The sequence below is a fragment of the Sus scrofa genome, chromosome 17 (genome assembly GCF_000003025.6).
Source record: "Sus scrofa isolate TJ Tabasco breed Duroc chromosome 17, Sscrofa11.1, whole genome shotgun sequence".
NCBI classification, from domain to species: Eukaryota; Metazoa; Chordata; class Mammalia; order Artiodactyla; family Suidae; genus Sus; species Sus scrofa.
The window spans coordinates 54,720,172-54,734,414 of NC_010459.5; the positions used below are offsets into that span (position 1 = coordinate 54,720,172).

General features: G+C 45.5%; 1 pseudogene; it reads right to left on the reverse strand.

Moving 5' to 3' along the window:
- On the reverse strand, positions 8,619–13,709 carry LOC110257394 (annotated as a pseudogene).

The following is a 14,243-nucleotide window of genomic DNA, read 5'->3' on the forward strand; positions in this document are numbered from 1 at the left end:
AGGCTGGCAGCTGCAGCTCTGATTCAACCCAGAACTTTCATATGCCACAGGTGTGGCCCTAAACAGAAAAAAAAAAAAAAGTTTGCCCCAGCAGTGAAGGAGACGGATTGCACAAGGACCAGAGCGGATGCAGAGACCAGCGCAGAGGTACCTGCAATGGTTCGATGGAGGATGGACTGGACGGGTGTCCGTGGGGGGATGAAGGTGTGTGGACAGTCTTGAGAGATTCCTAAGCAGCGAAATTGGTAGGACTTGTTGACAGTTCGGACAGGAGGGTGGGGAGGAAGGAAGTGTCAAACACTGACTCAATGCTTTGAACCAGGGAAACCGGAGAAGAGAGGCCTTTCAGTTCCCTGGGGAAGGGGTCATGGAGACTGAGTCAGGGACGGCAGGCCTGGCAGAAGGACCCCGGGGCCTTGTAGAAGAAACATCAATAGGATTTAGCAGCTGATTGGCTGCTGGGTAAAGGCCTTGTGGGAAAAAGAAGAATCCAGAAGGACATCATCCCCCGATGGCTTTTTTTTTTTTTGGCTGTCTCTGTCTTGCACATGTCTTGAACTCGATCCTGACCACATCATGTGAACCACCTCAAGCTATCCTTTTATACAGAAGTGAGCTGGTCTGTGAATGGTCAGAGGGAAGCAGCACAAACAGAGAGTAACAGAGCTTTTCACATCCACAAAGTATGTTATCGAAGCCAAAGGGGGAAAGGTACTATTTTAACGAATCCATTAGACACACTTTGGGACTCACCACAGCCACAGAAACTGTCGGGAATGAGCTGAGTGATAAAAAAACCATGTTCCTACTTGAACAGGATTGTGCTGATCCTGCAGTTAGAATTCTTAGTCTAAATGGATTTGAGGAGTTCCCGTCATGGCTCAGCAGAAACAAATCTGACTGGCATCCATGAGGACACAGGTTTGATCCCTGGCCTCAGTGGGTTAAGGATCTGGCGCTGCTGTGAGCTGTGGTGTAGGTTGCAGACGTGTCTCGGATCCTGCGCTGCTGTGGCTGTGGTGTAGGCCAGCAGCTGTACCTCTGATTCGACCCCTAGCCTGGGAACCTCCATATGCCACCTTAAAAAAAAAGAAATGGATTTGAATGCCACTAAATGATTTTGATTTGGGTGGACCTGGGTGCACCCACTGTAAACCTGGATACATTTCTATATACATATGGGATCAAAGACTATATATAGAATATACTACTTATATAGTGCATAATATGCCAATATCTAATATAACATATAATTACTATATTATATACTACATAGACGGTGTATATTATAAATAAATTATGTTAATGTATAATTTTTATTTATTAAGCTGTAATGTATATAAGCGAATGGAGGATGGTAGGTACCTATATCAGATCCTTCACATCTTTAGTAATCACTCGACCCATCTGACATCTGCACAAGCTTTAGAAACATCCGCTACACCGCGGTGTCAGGTGCCAGGTGTCAGGCTGCAGGACAGCACAGCCTGGCAAAGAAGGCCACCCCCCCACAACCGCATTCAATCTGGTTGAGATTAAGAACCTACGTGCATGTGCTGCTGCATTTAAGCACAGAGGCCCTCTGCATTTCAACTCACCCCTCTACATTTTTGTTCAAAGAAATTAGGCTTGTAAATACTTGAGACAATTTTAACAACAAAGAAAGGCCCTCCATCCTGCTTTTGAGACCAGACAGACAGCACAGAACAGGACAGACAGCTGCAATAGTGTCCCGACTGGTCTCTCAGCTCCACGCTGGCCCTCCCACAATCCATTCTCTGCACCACTGTCAGAGCCATCTTTTCAAAAACCAGCTCAAGCCACTGTGTCTTCACTCCCTCTACAGCAGCTTCCCATCTGGCTTGAAACAAAATCCAAACTCCTTACGACAGTCTACGGGAACCGGACCACTGCCTGCCTCTGCATCCCTTTCCTGCCTCTCTGCATCTCTTTTTGCTCTCCCCGTTGCTCCTGATTGAATGCACCAGCTTTGTGTCTCTGCCTTTAGTGGTCAGGCCTCCCCCTGCCACAGGGCCTTTGCAATTGCTGTTCTCTTTGCCAGCAACACACTTTCCCGGGGCTGGCTTCTTCTCATGCGAGTCCAGGCTCAGATGGAATCTCACCTGAAGCCTCCTCTTTACGCCTCTGGCCCTCTCTCCCATGACACTGTTTTATTACTGCAGAAGCACTCGTACCATTTCCTGAAACTTCCTTACATAGCCGGGTGTGTGCACTGGGTTTTGGCTGTCTCTCTCTCTCACTTAGGTGCCAGCACCATAAGGGCCGTGTCCTTCTCAGTGTCCTTCCGCGCTGTATCTCCAGATCTTATGACACTGCCTGGCACTTAGGTGCTCAAAACTTTTTTTTAAATGGGCTTCTTGAATGGCTTGGCTCTCACCGCTCTGAACACTAAAGACTAGTTTTAGGTACTTCATGATGACTGTTCTCCTAGGTAAAGATTTTACCGTATTCAAATTCATTGCTACAGGCACAGTCCACACGTTACAGACAGAACCAGGCAGTGACTGGCAGCCCAGTCCATGACTCAGTGGGATGGGCAGGGCAGCAATTAGTTACACGTTCTAGTGAGGTGCAGTACTGGCCAAGCAGCTCCTCCCAAGGCATAAGTTAGCTATTTTTAAAACAGTTTTATTAAGACATAATGTGTATACCATACAACTCACCTATTTGAAAGTGTACAGTTTGATGGTTTTTAGGATACTTACAGCATCGGGCAACCATCACCACTATCTATATCCGGTACATTTTCATCATTTTAAGAGGAAACCGCTTCCTCATTAGCACGCATTCCCCATTTCTCCCCAATCCTGCCTCCCTGTCTCTCTGGATCTGCCTGTTCCGCACTCTTCATATAGAGAAAAATATACACTATGTGATCCTTTGTGATGGGCTTCTTTTACTTACCTTAATGTTTTCAAGATCCATCCATATTTGTCTGTGCATTTGTTCTGGCCGTGCCCGTGGCATGGAAACGTTCTCTGGGTCAGGGATGGAACCTGTGTCACAGCAGCCTCTGCAGGGACAATGTTCGATCCTTAACCCACTGAGCCACACGGGGACTCCAGGATCCAACCGTGTTGTAACTGTGTCCATACCTTATTCCTTTCCATTGCCAGATATCCCATCTTACTCATCCATTCATCCGCTGAATGGACATGAGAGTTATTTCCATTTCTGGGCTATTACGAATATATGCTTTCAATCATCTTGGGAACATACTCAGGGGTGGAATACCTCTATGTTTATCCCTTTGAGGAACTGCCAGCCTGTTTTCCAAAGGGACTGCACCACTTTACAGTGGCGCATTAGCTCTTGAGAGCCGGTCAGCTCAGCCAGCAACACAGCTCGTGGAAGAGGCAGCCACCAGGATGCTGGGAGGGCTGGTGAAGGAAGTGGCGGTCCCTGCTCAACAAAAACCTGATTGTTGTAATGTGAATGGAGATTTGATGATATAACAAAGTGTTTCCCTGTTTGTGGTCTGGGAGAGGGTTTTAGTGGCACAGGGACAGGCATTAATCACTAAGAATCCCAAAGTGAGGACATAATGGTCTTTTCATTGTCCGGTCCATCCTCGTGATTAGCCAAGGAAGAAAGTCTCAGTGTGACGCTAATATGTCTTTAGCACCTCTCTAATACTTGCAAATCTCCCTTTGGAACCAAGAGGGAGCAGGTCACCCGCTCATCAGAGCCTTCCACGGGCCACACCATTTAGCTAGAATTTAGCATTCTATTTTTTTTTATTATTTTGAAAAAATGATTACCGTCCACTTATGGAATATGGCATTGAATTTTTCACTTATAACCATGATACAGTGTTTTCTTTTACATGTTTTATTGACAGTGGAACAAAAAATAAGCCATAGTAATAATCTTACGCGGGCCATGAAGGAATTTAAAAACAATAAAGGCTCTTAGCGGTGTTAACGGCTAAGTATTTTTTGATGTGTTTACAATGGGACACTCCCAGCTTTAAGAATTTTAGACCCAAGCAACTTTGGTCGATATTCACAGCGCTCCTCCTACAGATGAGGAAACTGAGGCTCAGTACCTTGCTCAGATCACACAGATAGCAAGTGGCAGAGCTGTGATTTGCACCCAGGCAGTCGGGACCATGCCTCTTGTTATGAAAGCGGCATGTGAGTGACAGATGCTTGGAAAGCCCAGGATTGGTGATGCATTTGGAGGGCCGCCAGCTCGCAATGGCTTCTGAACTGCCTTTTCCCTACCCCCTTCCCTGGGGTGGGGTCTGCAGGCACCTGGCCTGAACTAAAAGGCCACATTCTTCCCACTACTGTTGAGTGAATCAGGGGCAAGAATTGATGCAGGCTGGGAAAATCCAGCTCCTTCCTGAGAATGTGGAGTGAGTACTGAAAAAGATGTGATCCCCACATGGCACTGAAATATATGTCAAACAGGAGCTGTGAGCATCCGATGGAGCCAGTCTATAAGAAAGAGGAAATGAAGATGTGTGCGGAGAAGCAGTTGAGAGATGGGACCTTCATGGGCTCCCAGGGCTTCCTCTTCTTAGTCCTGGGCCTTCCTGATGCCAAGTCAGGCTCTTAGTCCTGGAGTGTCTGTCTGTGTTCTTTAATAAATGCTCTCCCTTTTTTTGGGGGGGGGGCTGCACCCCTAGCACATGGAGGTTCCCAGGCTCTGGGTCAAATCAGAGCTGCGTCTGTGACCTACACCCCAGCTCACGGCAATGCCGGATCCTTAACCCACAGAGTGAAGCCAGGGATTGAACCTGCATTACTCCTGAGCCACGATGGGAACTCCCCCCCTCTCAAGCCAAGCTCGCCAGAGCAGGTTTCTGCTTCTTTTAATGAAAACAAATTTTCATAAGAAATGCAAACGATACATGGATGCAAAAGGGGAAAGTAAGGAAATCAAGATTTACAGGAGGAGCTTTCAGGAAATGAAAGGAGTATCCTCAAGAGTAGACCATTCATTCATTCATTCATTCACCCCAGCTAGTATAGGTCGGGCACCTCTCATATGCCAGGCACCCTTGCCAACCCCAGTAACACCAGTGCTGAATGTGACAGAAAGGCCTGCACTCTCAGGCAGCTTCTCTTCTAGGTGAGTCAGGAGATTCCTGAGGTCCATACATGTGCACTGGCAACAGTGAATCACCTTAGATTTTTTTGGTTGGAAAATGATCTGAGTAGGCCTCCATTTTAGGAGAATGACTCTGTTAGACATGTTTATAAGAAGTGGTGAGGACACTAGGGGCAGGAAAAGGGGCAAGATTCTGATCAGAGATGGAGGAACTCTATGATACAATCTTATCAGAGGCAGCAGAGCAGCAGTAAAATATATGACATGCTTATCCTGTGCCAGGCACTGTCCTAGGGACTTTACTTTCACCATCTCAACGTAGCCTCACAAACCTAAACGTTATGATCCATATTTCAGATAAGTTCTCCAGTTAAAGGAAAAATCAAAATGGAAAGGATAGTCTAACTAGAACTGAACCAGGAGAGCTGAGTGTTGTACATGAAGATCCATGGGATGAAAGACAAAGCAGTCTTCAGAGGGAAATGCATAGCTTCAAATTGCATTTGCTAGAAAAAAAAAAAAAAGATGTATATACATAAAAGGTAATAAACATTTTAACTCAAGAGATGTGCAAAGAAAAACAAAATAATTTCAAAAAGGAATGAAAAAAAGCAATGAGTAAAGTCAAATGCAAAAACTGGTAAAAAGAGAACCCCCAAAAAGGGGGGGATTGATTATTTCACAGATGAGGAGGCTGTTAAGTAAGTCCTCCAAGGCTGGTACTTACCAAGGGGCAGGGGAACTGAGACTTGAACCTGGATCTCTTTAGACTTCAGGGCATGAGTTCTTAACTACAGTGGGTTTGGGGTATATGGCCTTGCAGATGATGACCAGTCTTCTTTCGTGTAAGTCTGATAGAAAATCCACTTTATTTGACTCCAGATGGCCCCTTCAGCCAGCCCTGGTACATGAGAAACAACTGCTCAGAGAGGGACTCCTAGATGGGGAATTTCACTTTGCTCAAGCAGCCTAATCTGGGGAAGCGACCAGACTGTGACTTCACTTATCAACAGTTCTGCAAGAGAAAAGAGCAATTCTAGGTTGTCAGCTGCCTGCTGAACTCATAGGGAGACCAACCTATGAGAAGGTGGTTCTGACTAATTTGGGATTTTCCTAGTTTTAGCACTGAAATTTCCACCTCTGGGGGAACTCCTCAATCCTGAGCAAACTGGGATGGTTGGTCACCTTTAGTAGATTGCCCCCAAGGCTTGGGAATTCCAGAATATTCTGAGGGTAGAGTCCTGAGCATCTGGGCTGGTGGTCCTCAAGGGCAGACTAAGCATGAGCTGCACAGCATCCCTGAAGCACCTGTCACACATGAGGATACCTGGTCTCCTTTCAGACCAGCTAATGAAGGACTGACTGGGGATGTGGCCCAAGAACTGCTTTTTTCCGCAGGGGTTTTAAATGTACGCTTAAGTTTGGAGAACCAAGCCTCTCGAATCACAGAATTCCGAGATGGAGCTTATGGGAACAGTCACTGTGGTCAGGAATGGGTGGTGAAAAGAAGGAAATAGAGAGAAGCTGGGCTTCAGAGATGAGCAGGCACCTGACCTCCCATTTGTCTCTGGATGATCAACAAGCTCTCCAAGCCTCAGTTTTCTTATGTTTTTCAAATGGGAAGAATGCAAGGATATACTGTGTAAACCCCCTAGCATCTGTAAATGCCTGATACATTTCAGTTCCCCCTCCCTAGACTTTAACTGAGAGTCACTGCAAGAAATGGGCATAAAAAGCAATCCTGCACATGGAAAGACTGTTCTTCAGAATATTTTCTCAGCAGGACCCCAATTAAATAAATAAAAACTTCCAGGGACGCGTCTCTCAGAATTTAGCATCTGAACAATAAAGTCTTTCCCCAGGCCCCCTAAGAATTTGTCCTGTTTCCTTCCAGAGTCTTCCTCTTTATGGCTTTTGCCTCATAGGAATTTCACACACTGAAAACGTAATCATCTTAAAAGTGACTCAAGTAGGATGTTTGTCTAATCCTACTCTTAATGGGCCCAGTAACTGTTGAATTATTCTCATTGTGTACGTATTATTGGTTTTTTAAACCTTTTATTTATTTTTTCTCTTCTTTTTTTTTAGGGCCACACCTGCGGCATATGGAAGGTCGCAGGCTGGGGGTCGAATTGGAGCTGCACCTGTTGGCCTACACCATAGCCAGGGCAACGCTGGATCCTTAACCCACTGAGTGAGGCCAAGGATCGAACCTGCATCCTCATGGATACTAGTCAGGCTCCTAGTCCACTGAGCCATGATGGAAACTCCCTTAAACCTTTTATTTTTAATTGTAATTTTTTTCCTCTTTTTCTGCCAAACCCATGACATATGGAAGTTTCCTGGGCCAGGAATTCAGTCTGAGCTGCAGCAACGCTGGATCCTTAACCCACTGCACAGGGCTGGGGATGGAACCAACGCCTCCACGGAGACAAGCTGGACCATTAACCCACTGTGCCACAGAGGGAAGTCCTAAACCTTTTATTCTGAAGTAACTAGTTTCACAGGAAGTTGCAAGGACAGCAATGAGAGGTCCTATGTCTCCTTCCTCCAGTTGCCCCATTGGCTCCCATCCGTAACTAAAGGAGCATACCAAAGCCAGGCAATTGACATTGTGACGACGTGTGCATGCAGAGGTCTAGGCCACTGTGTCACATAGGTGACCACCAGCACCATCAAGACACAGCGCCATCGCCCCAGACATCTCCCTTGTGCTACCCTTTCAGTCATACCCTCTCCCCTCCTCCTCCCTGTCCTAACCCCTGGCAACCATTACCCCATCCACCATCCTTATAATTCTGTCATTCTAAGAATATTGTATAAATGGAAGCATACAGTGTGACCATTTTTTGGCCGCATCCACGGCACATGGAGGTTCCCAGGCTAGGGGTCTAATTGGAGCTGTGGCTGCCGGCCTACACCACAGCCACAGCGATGCCAGATCTGAGCCGCGTCTGTAACCTACACCCAGCTCAAGGCAACGCTGGATCCTCAACCCACTGAGCGAGGCCAGGGATTGAACCTGCATCCTCATGGATGCTGGTCAGATTCGTTTCTGCTGCGCCGCGACGGGAACTCCCAGTGCCACCTTTTGAGACTGGCTTTTCTTCATTCAAGGCCAGATAACTCAGGACATGGTTTTTAAGACCCTTCCAAGTTGTGAGTACCATCCCTGTCACTGCTGGGTAGTATTCCACATATTATTATTATGTGTATAAGATTATACATATTATTCAAATCATTCTAAGACAAAGGTGAAGATATGAACAGGATGTGTTACCCCAAAAAAGCTACCTGTGACTGTGTGCCAGGCAGTGTTCACATACTGACTCATATAATCCTCAAAACAGCTTTGTGAGGTGGTGGCTATTATTTATCCCCCACCCCCATCCTCTGCATTTTTTTTTTTTTTTTTTTTTTGGCTGCTCCCATGGCATATGGAAGTTCCCAGGCCAGGAACTGAACCTATGCCTCAGCAGTGACCTGAGCCATGGCAGAGACAACACTGGATCCTTAGCCCACTGCAGCCACAGCGGGAACCCCTTATCTCCTTTGTATAGATAAGGAAAGTGAGGTCCAGAGAGGTTAAGACACTTGCCTAAGGTCACAAAGCCAGGCAGTCTGGTCCAGAGCCCTCTTAACCATGATCCTTACTTGCCTACACTGCTGAGCACCTGCAAACTCATCCTCAGGTCTCCTGGGCACACCCAGTGGGACTGGCTTTGGGTTCGTCAATGCTACAACTTTCCAAGCAAATGGGATTCAACACATTCAGACCAAGTAGTAGGAGTCAAATTCTTCAAGCTTAGTTTCTTAACTAAAGACTCTGTTAATAGGCAGAATTCCCGACACTAAATAATAAAACTTTAGCTACCTTTTGAGATTCACAGCACCAAAGATGAGTGGAAGCAAGATGAAATATATCCATCTTGTGGGTACCACCTGCATTTTTACATAGAATTATGCCAGCTTCAATTTTTACAGTGTCCTTCTAAAAGGCACTATAAATTACGGTAAAATATACATCACATAAAGTTAGCTATTTTAACCATTTTTTGGGAGGGGGGCAAGTTGAGCCACTTTTAATATGGAGTCAGAAGAAAAATCTGGTTTTGCCCCCCAAAACCCACTCCCCCCAATTATTTTAGAATTTTAAGTAAACAGTTGCCGCAGCTGGGCGAAGGTAGCCCGGGTCCATCCACCAGGAAGCACTGTCATTATCTGCAGAGCCATCCAGCTCTCAAGGGGGCTATCCGCTTGGGTCTGCTCTGCTGTAATTATTTCGGAGCTCCAACTTGCTCCAGGCGAGGCAAGCGCTCCCCTCTCTCGTGCAAGCTCACTAGATCAGTGCATCCACCTATACACTCTTCACCGGTAAAGACCCGAGGTACCGTTCTGGCTCCCGCGAGCTGTTGCAGATAATCTTGAATCTCAGTGGTGTCACTGGTGGCTGTGATACTGACAGATTCCAGAGGCCCTTCCTTGAAGGGCAAATGGCTGAGGAGCTTCTGGGTCCTTCCGCAGTGGGCCAGGTGGGCTTGATGAAAACAACCACCTTCTCAGGCTGGATTCTGCTGTTCCAAATGCTTGAGCCATGCTGACAGGTGGCTGCCTCCCGGGAGGAAACCTCAGTTGCAGGTATTGCTCGGGTGTAAAACCTATTTTAACCACTTCTAAGTGAGCGATTCAGCTATATTAATTACATTGACAATGTTGTGCAACCATCACCACTATCTATTTCCAAAATTTTTCATCACTCCAAACAGAAACTCTGTACCTATTAAGCAACGTCCCAATTCCTGTAGCCTCTGGTAAACTCTATTCTGCTTTCTGTTCCTCCGAATTCGTCCCTTCTAGATATTTCCTGTAAGTGGACTCACACCATATTTATCCTTCTCTTCTTTCTATGTCTGACCTCTTTCACGTAATGTTTTTCAAGCTTCATCCATGTTGTAGCCTGTATCAGAACTTCGCTGTTTTTTTTTTTTTTTGGTTTTTAGGGTTGTATGTGTGGCATATGAAAGAAACCAGACTAGGGGTCCTACCGGAGCTGCAGCTGCCAGCCTGTGCCACAGCCATGGCAATGCAGGATCAGAGTTGAGTCTGCGACCTACACCACAGCTCACGGCAACACCAGATCCTTCACCCACTGAGCGGGACCAGGGATCGAACTTACATCCTCATGGATACTCGGCAGGTTTGTTACCGCTGAGCCACAATGGGAACTCCAGAACTTTGTTCTTTTTTAAGGCTGAATAATATTTTATTGTAGGTCGATTCCACATTTTGTTTATTTATTCATCTGCTGATGGACTGTTAGGTTGTTTCCACTTTCTGGCTCTTGTGAGTAGTACTGCAATGAACACTGGCACACAAGTTTCTGTCTGAGTTCCTGTTTTCAATTCTTTTGGGTTCCATCTAGGAGTAGAATTGCTAGGTCATACAGTAATTCTATGGTTCGCTTTTTGAGGAACTGCCTGATTCAGGTTTTGAACAGCATGTTTCCAAAAGGGAGGAGTAGACAAAGAGAAAGAAACTACACCCAAACCTTACAGCCCAGCTCCGAAGAGGTGTTTTGCAATGATTACGTTTTTCCCCGTCTCCTATCAAGCATTCCATCTATAATTCTGCTACTTAACATTCAGAAAAAAAGACTTAGAAGAACAGAGGCTGGGGTTTTCTTTTTTAAGGCGAGTCTTTTTCTTCAGAAGTCCCAATAAAGTAAAACTTCTCCAGAACTTGAAACTGTATTTTAAACAATGCTTGATCCTCAAGCCAAAATAAGTCTCTCTTTCCGAGTATATATTTTTTTTAAATGTATCTTTTTCAGTATGTATTTTTTTCTTTGTTTGAGGATATATATGAATAATCGCACACGACTGCATGCTACACCAATCTTGGGCAAACCGCTTCAACACATCTCTTTCCTCCAAGATAGGTTTCCTGGAATTTTCAAACTTCCTGGCCAGAGCACAATTAGCGGGTTAGCTTTCCGCACGAGACCTCACTGTATAAAGTAGTCAAGGTACTATTTATCTTAAATGTTCAGCATTTGATTTTGCCACATATGCGACTTTTCTAAGATTGAAACTCAGCCCCCGAGGCACAATCAATTGAGGATAAAATTCTGTAGGAAACTCAAAAATATTTCAGGAATCTTAAATATTCTATTTACAGATAGGGTAAAATACGCTCCTCTCAAGCCGTGGAACCAGAGCATGTGATAAACACAATTCCCTGAAGAGGCAAAAAAAAAGAAAAAAAAAAAAAAATCCCCCTGCCTCTCCCGCCTGTGCACTTTGCACCATGTATGTTTTTGACTTGAAAGCTTCTCCAGACCAGTTCTGAGGAGCAATTGGTTATTTTCTTCTTAACCCCTCAGTTGTGGCAAGACGTTCTTCCCAGTTAAATCAATCTGCTTCAAGAATGTGCTTGCCTGATATTTAATCCCTTAACTGGGAGCCCAGATCGGGTTTCTTGCCAGAACTAGAAATGGCCTCTTTTACAAATTCCCCTTCCTAAGCGGCAAGCTATGATACACCCACATTCGGGGCCAGGAACACCCTATCAGTGTATCTTTAGACAAGAGGAAAGGGCTCCACCTTGTATCATAAATTACAGTAACATCGTTTCCAACCACACAGGAGCAGAAGCAATCTATTTCAGATCTCAGGGATAAAGCAGCAACTTTTGAATAGAACACTGGATGGCCGGCAGTGGCATGGGGATAGACCCGCTCTGGGGAACCTTGATTGTATTTGCCCAGTTTCCGTGGTGAAATACTCCCACTATGGCGATATCACAGAAGGCAGAGTTGGGACTCTATGTACAGATCAGCTCTCTAGAGGCTGCCCGAGGGGCTCCAGGATACCACACTCTCAAACTCTCCTTTGACTCAAGACAGAAGAACCTAAATCTCTTGAAACAGCAACATGTGACCCTTTCTTAGAGAAAGTTAAAAAATGAGTTTTTGCTACACCCATTATCTCTGTCTCCATCACAAAATCCCAGGGGCTCTGCTAATTCTTTCCGAGGAACAGAATTTACTGAAATTATTCCGAAGTTAATATTAAACCTCAGCCACTATTCTGATCCAGAGGATAAGCATCCTGAGAAATCAAATATCTTTTGTATTTAAAAAAAAAAAAAAAGGCATCTCATTAGTGTCTCCCTGCTGTGGAATTAATCCTATTTAAAAATAATTGTCACATGTACTTTAGAACTTGGAGGTATTTTAACAAAATGTTCTTGTCATGTTGATGTCATTCTAATGACATGTTATTGATATTTTTGTTCTTAAAATGTGGATGTTTCCCAGGAAACTGACCAGTGGGAAGGAAGGTGGGTGGGGAAGTGAAAGTGTGTCAGAAATTGCAAGTTAAGAGTTCTGGTTAACTCTTATGGTTGGCGTTCTAGAGTAACTCAAATTTTCTATGGAAAAAGGGCTTTCTGATTTCCTAGGACAAAAAAAAATTTTTTTTTCTTTGGGATCCTTTACCCTTCCTGGGCAGGGCTCGGGCAAATCTCTGTGTAATATTTATGCAGCCTTTTCCACCAAGAATTGGTGCTACTGATTTGCTCTCCTTACTCCATCAGGCTGGGCTCTTCCTCAAGTAGTCGGTTTCTTTATCTCTTTCACACGCTCCCCGGCTCAGAAAAGGACTTGGATTTGTTTATGGAATGAGTGACATGAACTTTTTTTTTAGGGCTGTACCCGCAGCATATGGAGGTTCCCAGGTTAGCCTACACCACAGCCACAGCAACGCGGGATCTGAGCCACATCTGCAACCTACAGCACAGCTCACGGCAACGCCGGATCCTTAACCCACTGAGCAAGGCCAGGGATCGAACCCGCATCCTCATGGATCCTAGTCGGGTTTGTTAGCCGCTGAGCCGCGAAGGGATCTCTGACATGAACTATTTTTAAATTCCAAAGCGACCATCAAGATGCAAATGGAATCATCTTTTTCATGAATTCATCCTACGCAACCGAGCCCCCTTGAAGTCCACTGCCACTACGGGTTTATGCAGAAGCCAACTCTATCAAAAGTTGCGTAAGAGGCGGTGGTTTCTGTAAATGTCTTAAGCAAACAACAAGGTGTCATCGTCATGCAGGTTAGTTAAGGTGGTAGGTTAGTAGTGTGGGCAAAGAGCCAGGAACCTGGGGTTGCATCATAGCTTTGTCACTCACCCCTGAGAAAGGCGTTTCATGGGTTTGAGTGTTGGCTGTTCATCTATAAGCTGGGATCATATCTGATGTTTAAGGATATCGTAAAGATGAAATGAGATAATGTATGTAGAAAATCTAATGGGCGGCCTGGTCCAGAGGAAGCTTCATTCAAGCAACGTTTCTGTCCCTGCCCTTTTTCCTCCTCCTGACACCTATCCTTTTTTCTCCAGCTGTTTAAAAAAAATTGTGGTTAAACATCCATAAATAGAGCTTACCGTGTGAGCCACTGCAAGTGTACAGTTCGGTGACAGTAAGTGCATTCACGCTGCTGTACAGCCACAATCATCAGCCATCTCCAAAGCTTTTCAGCACCCCAAACGGAAACGCTGTACCCATTCACCAGCACCTTCTCGTTCTCCACCCCCCCACCCCTGCCATCCTCAGCTCCTGCAACTGCCATTCTACTTTCTGTCTCTATGAATTCGACTGCTTTTGGTCTCTCCTGTAAGTGGCATCACACATTATTTGTCCTTTTGTATCTGGCTTATTTCTCCCGTCTTCGAAGTTCATCCATGCTGTTGCATGTGTCTGAATTTCAGTCATTAACAAAAAGAGCATTTATTATTTATTTATTTATGGCCATGCCCAGAGCATGTGAAAGCTTCCGGAGCCAGGGATGGAACCCAAGCCACAGCCGTGACAGCACCAGAGCCTTAACCCCCGGTGTCGCCAGGGGCACTCCCGAATGTCATTCCTCTTTAAGGCTAGTAGCCCACCTTTTACTCATCTGTCCAACCGTGGCTGGGCGTGGGTTGCTTCTACCTTTCGGCTCTTACGAAGAGCACTGCCCTAAGCACTGGTGTAGAAGCATCCACTGCCCCTTTCAAGTGTGTCTCCCAGTCCTGGGCTCCATTTTCACCCTGAACACTGATGGCACATGTTCTAGAACAGCTCCAAACCTCCTTCCTCCAACAGTCCTTCCCCATACCCTCCA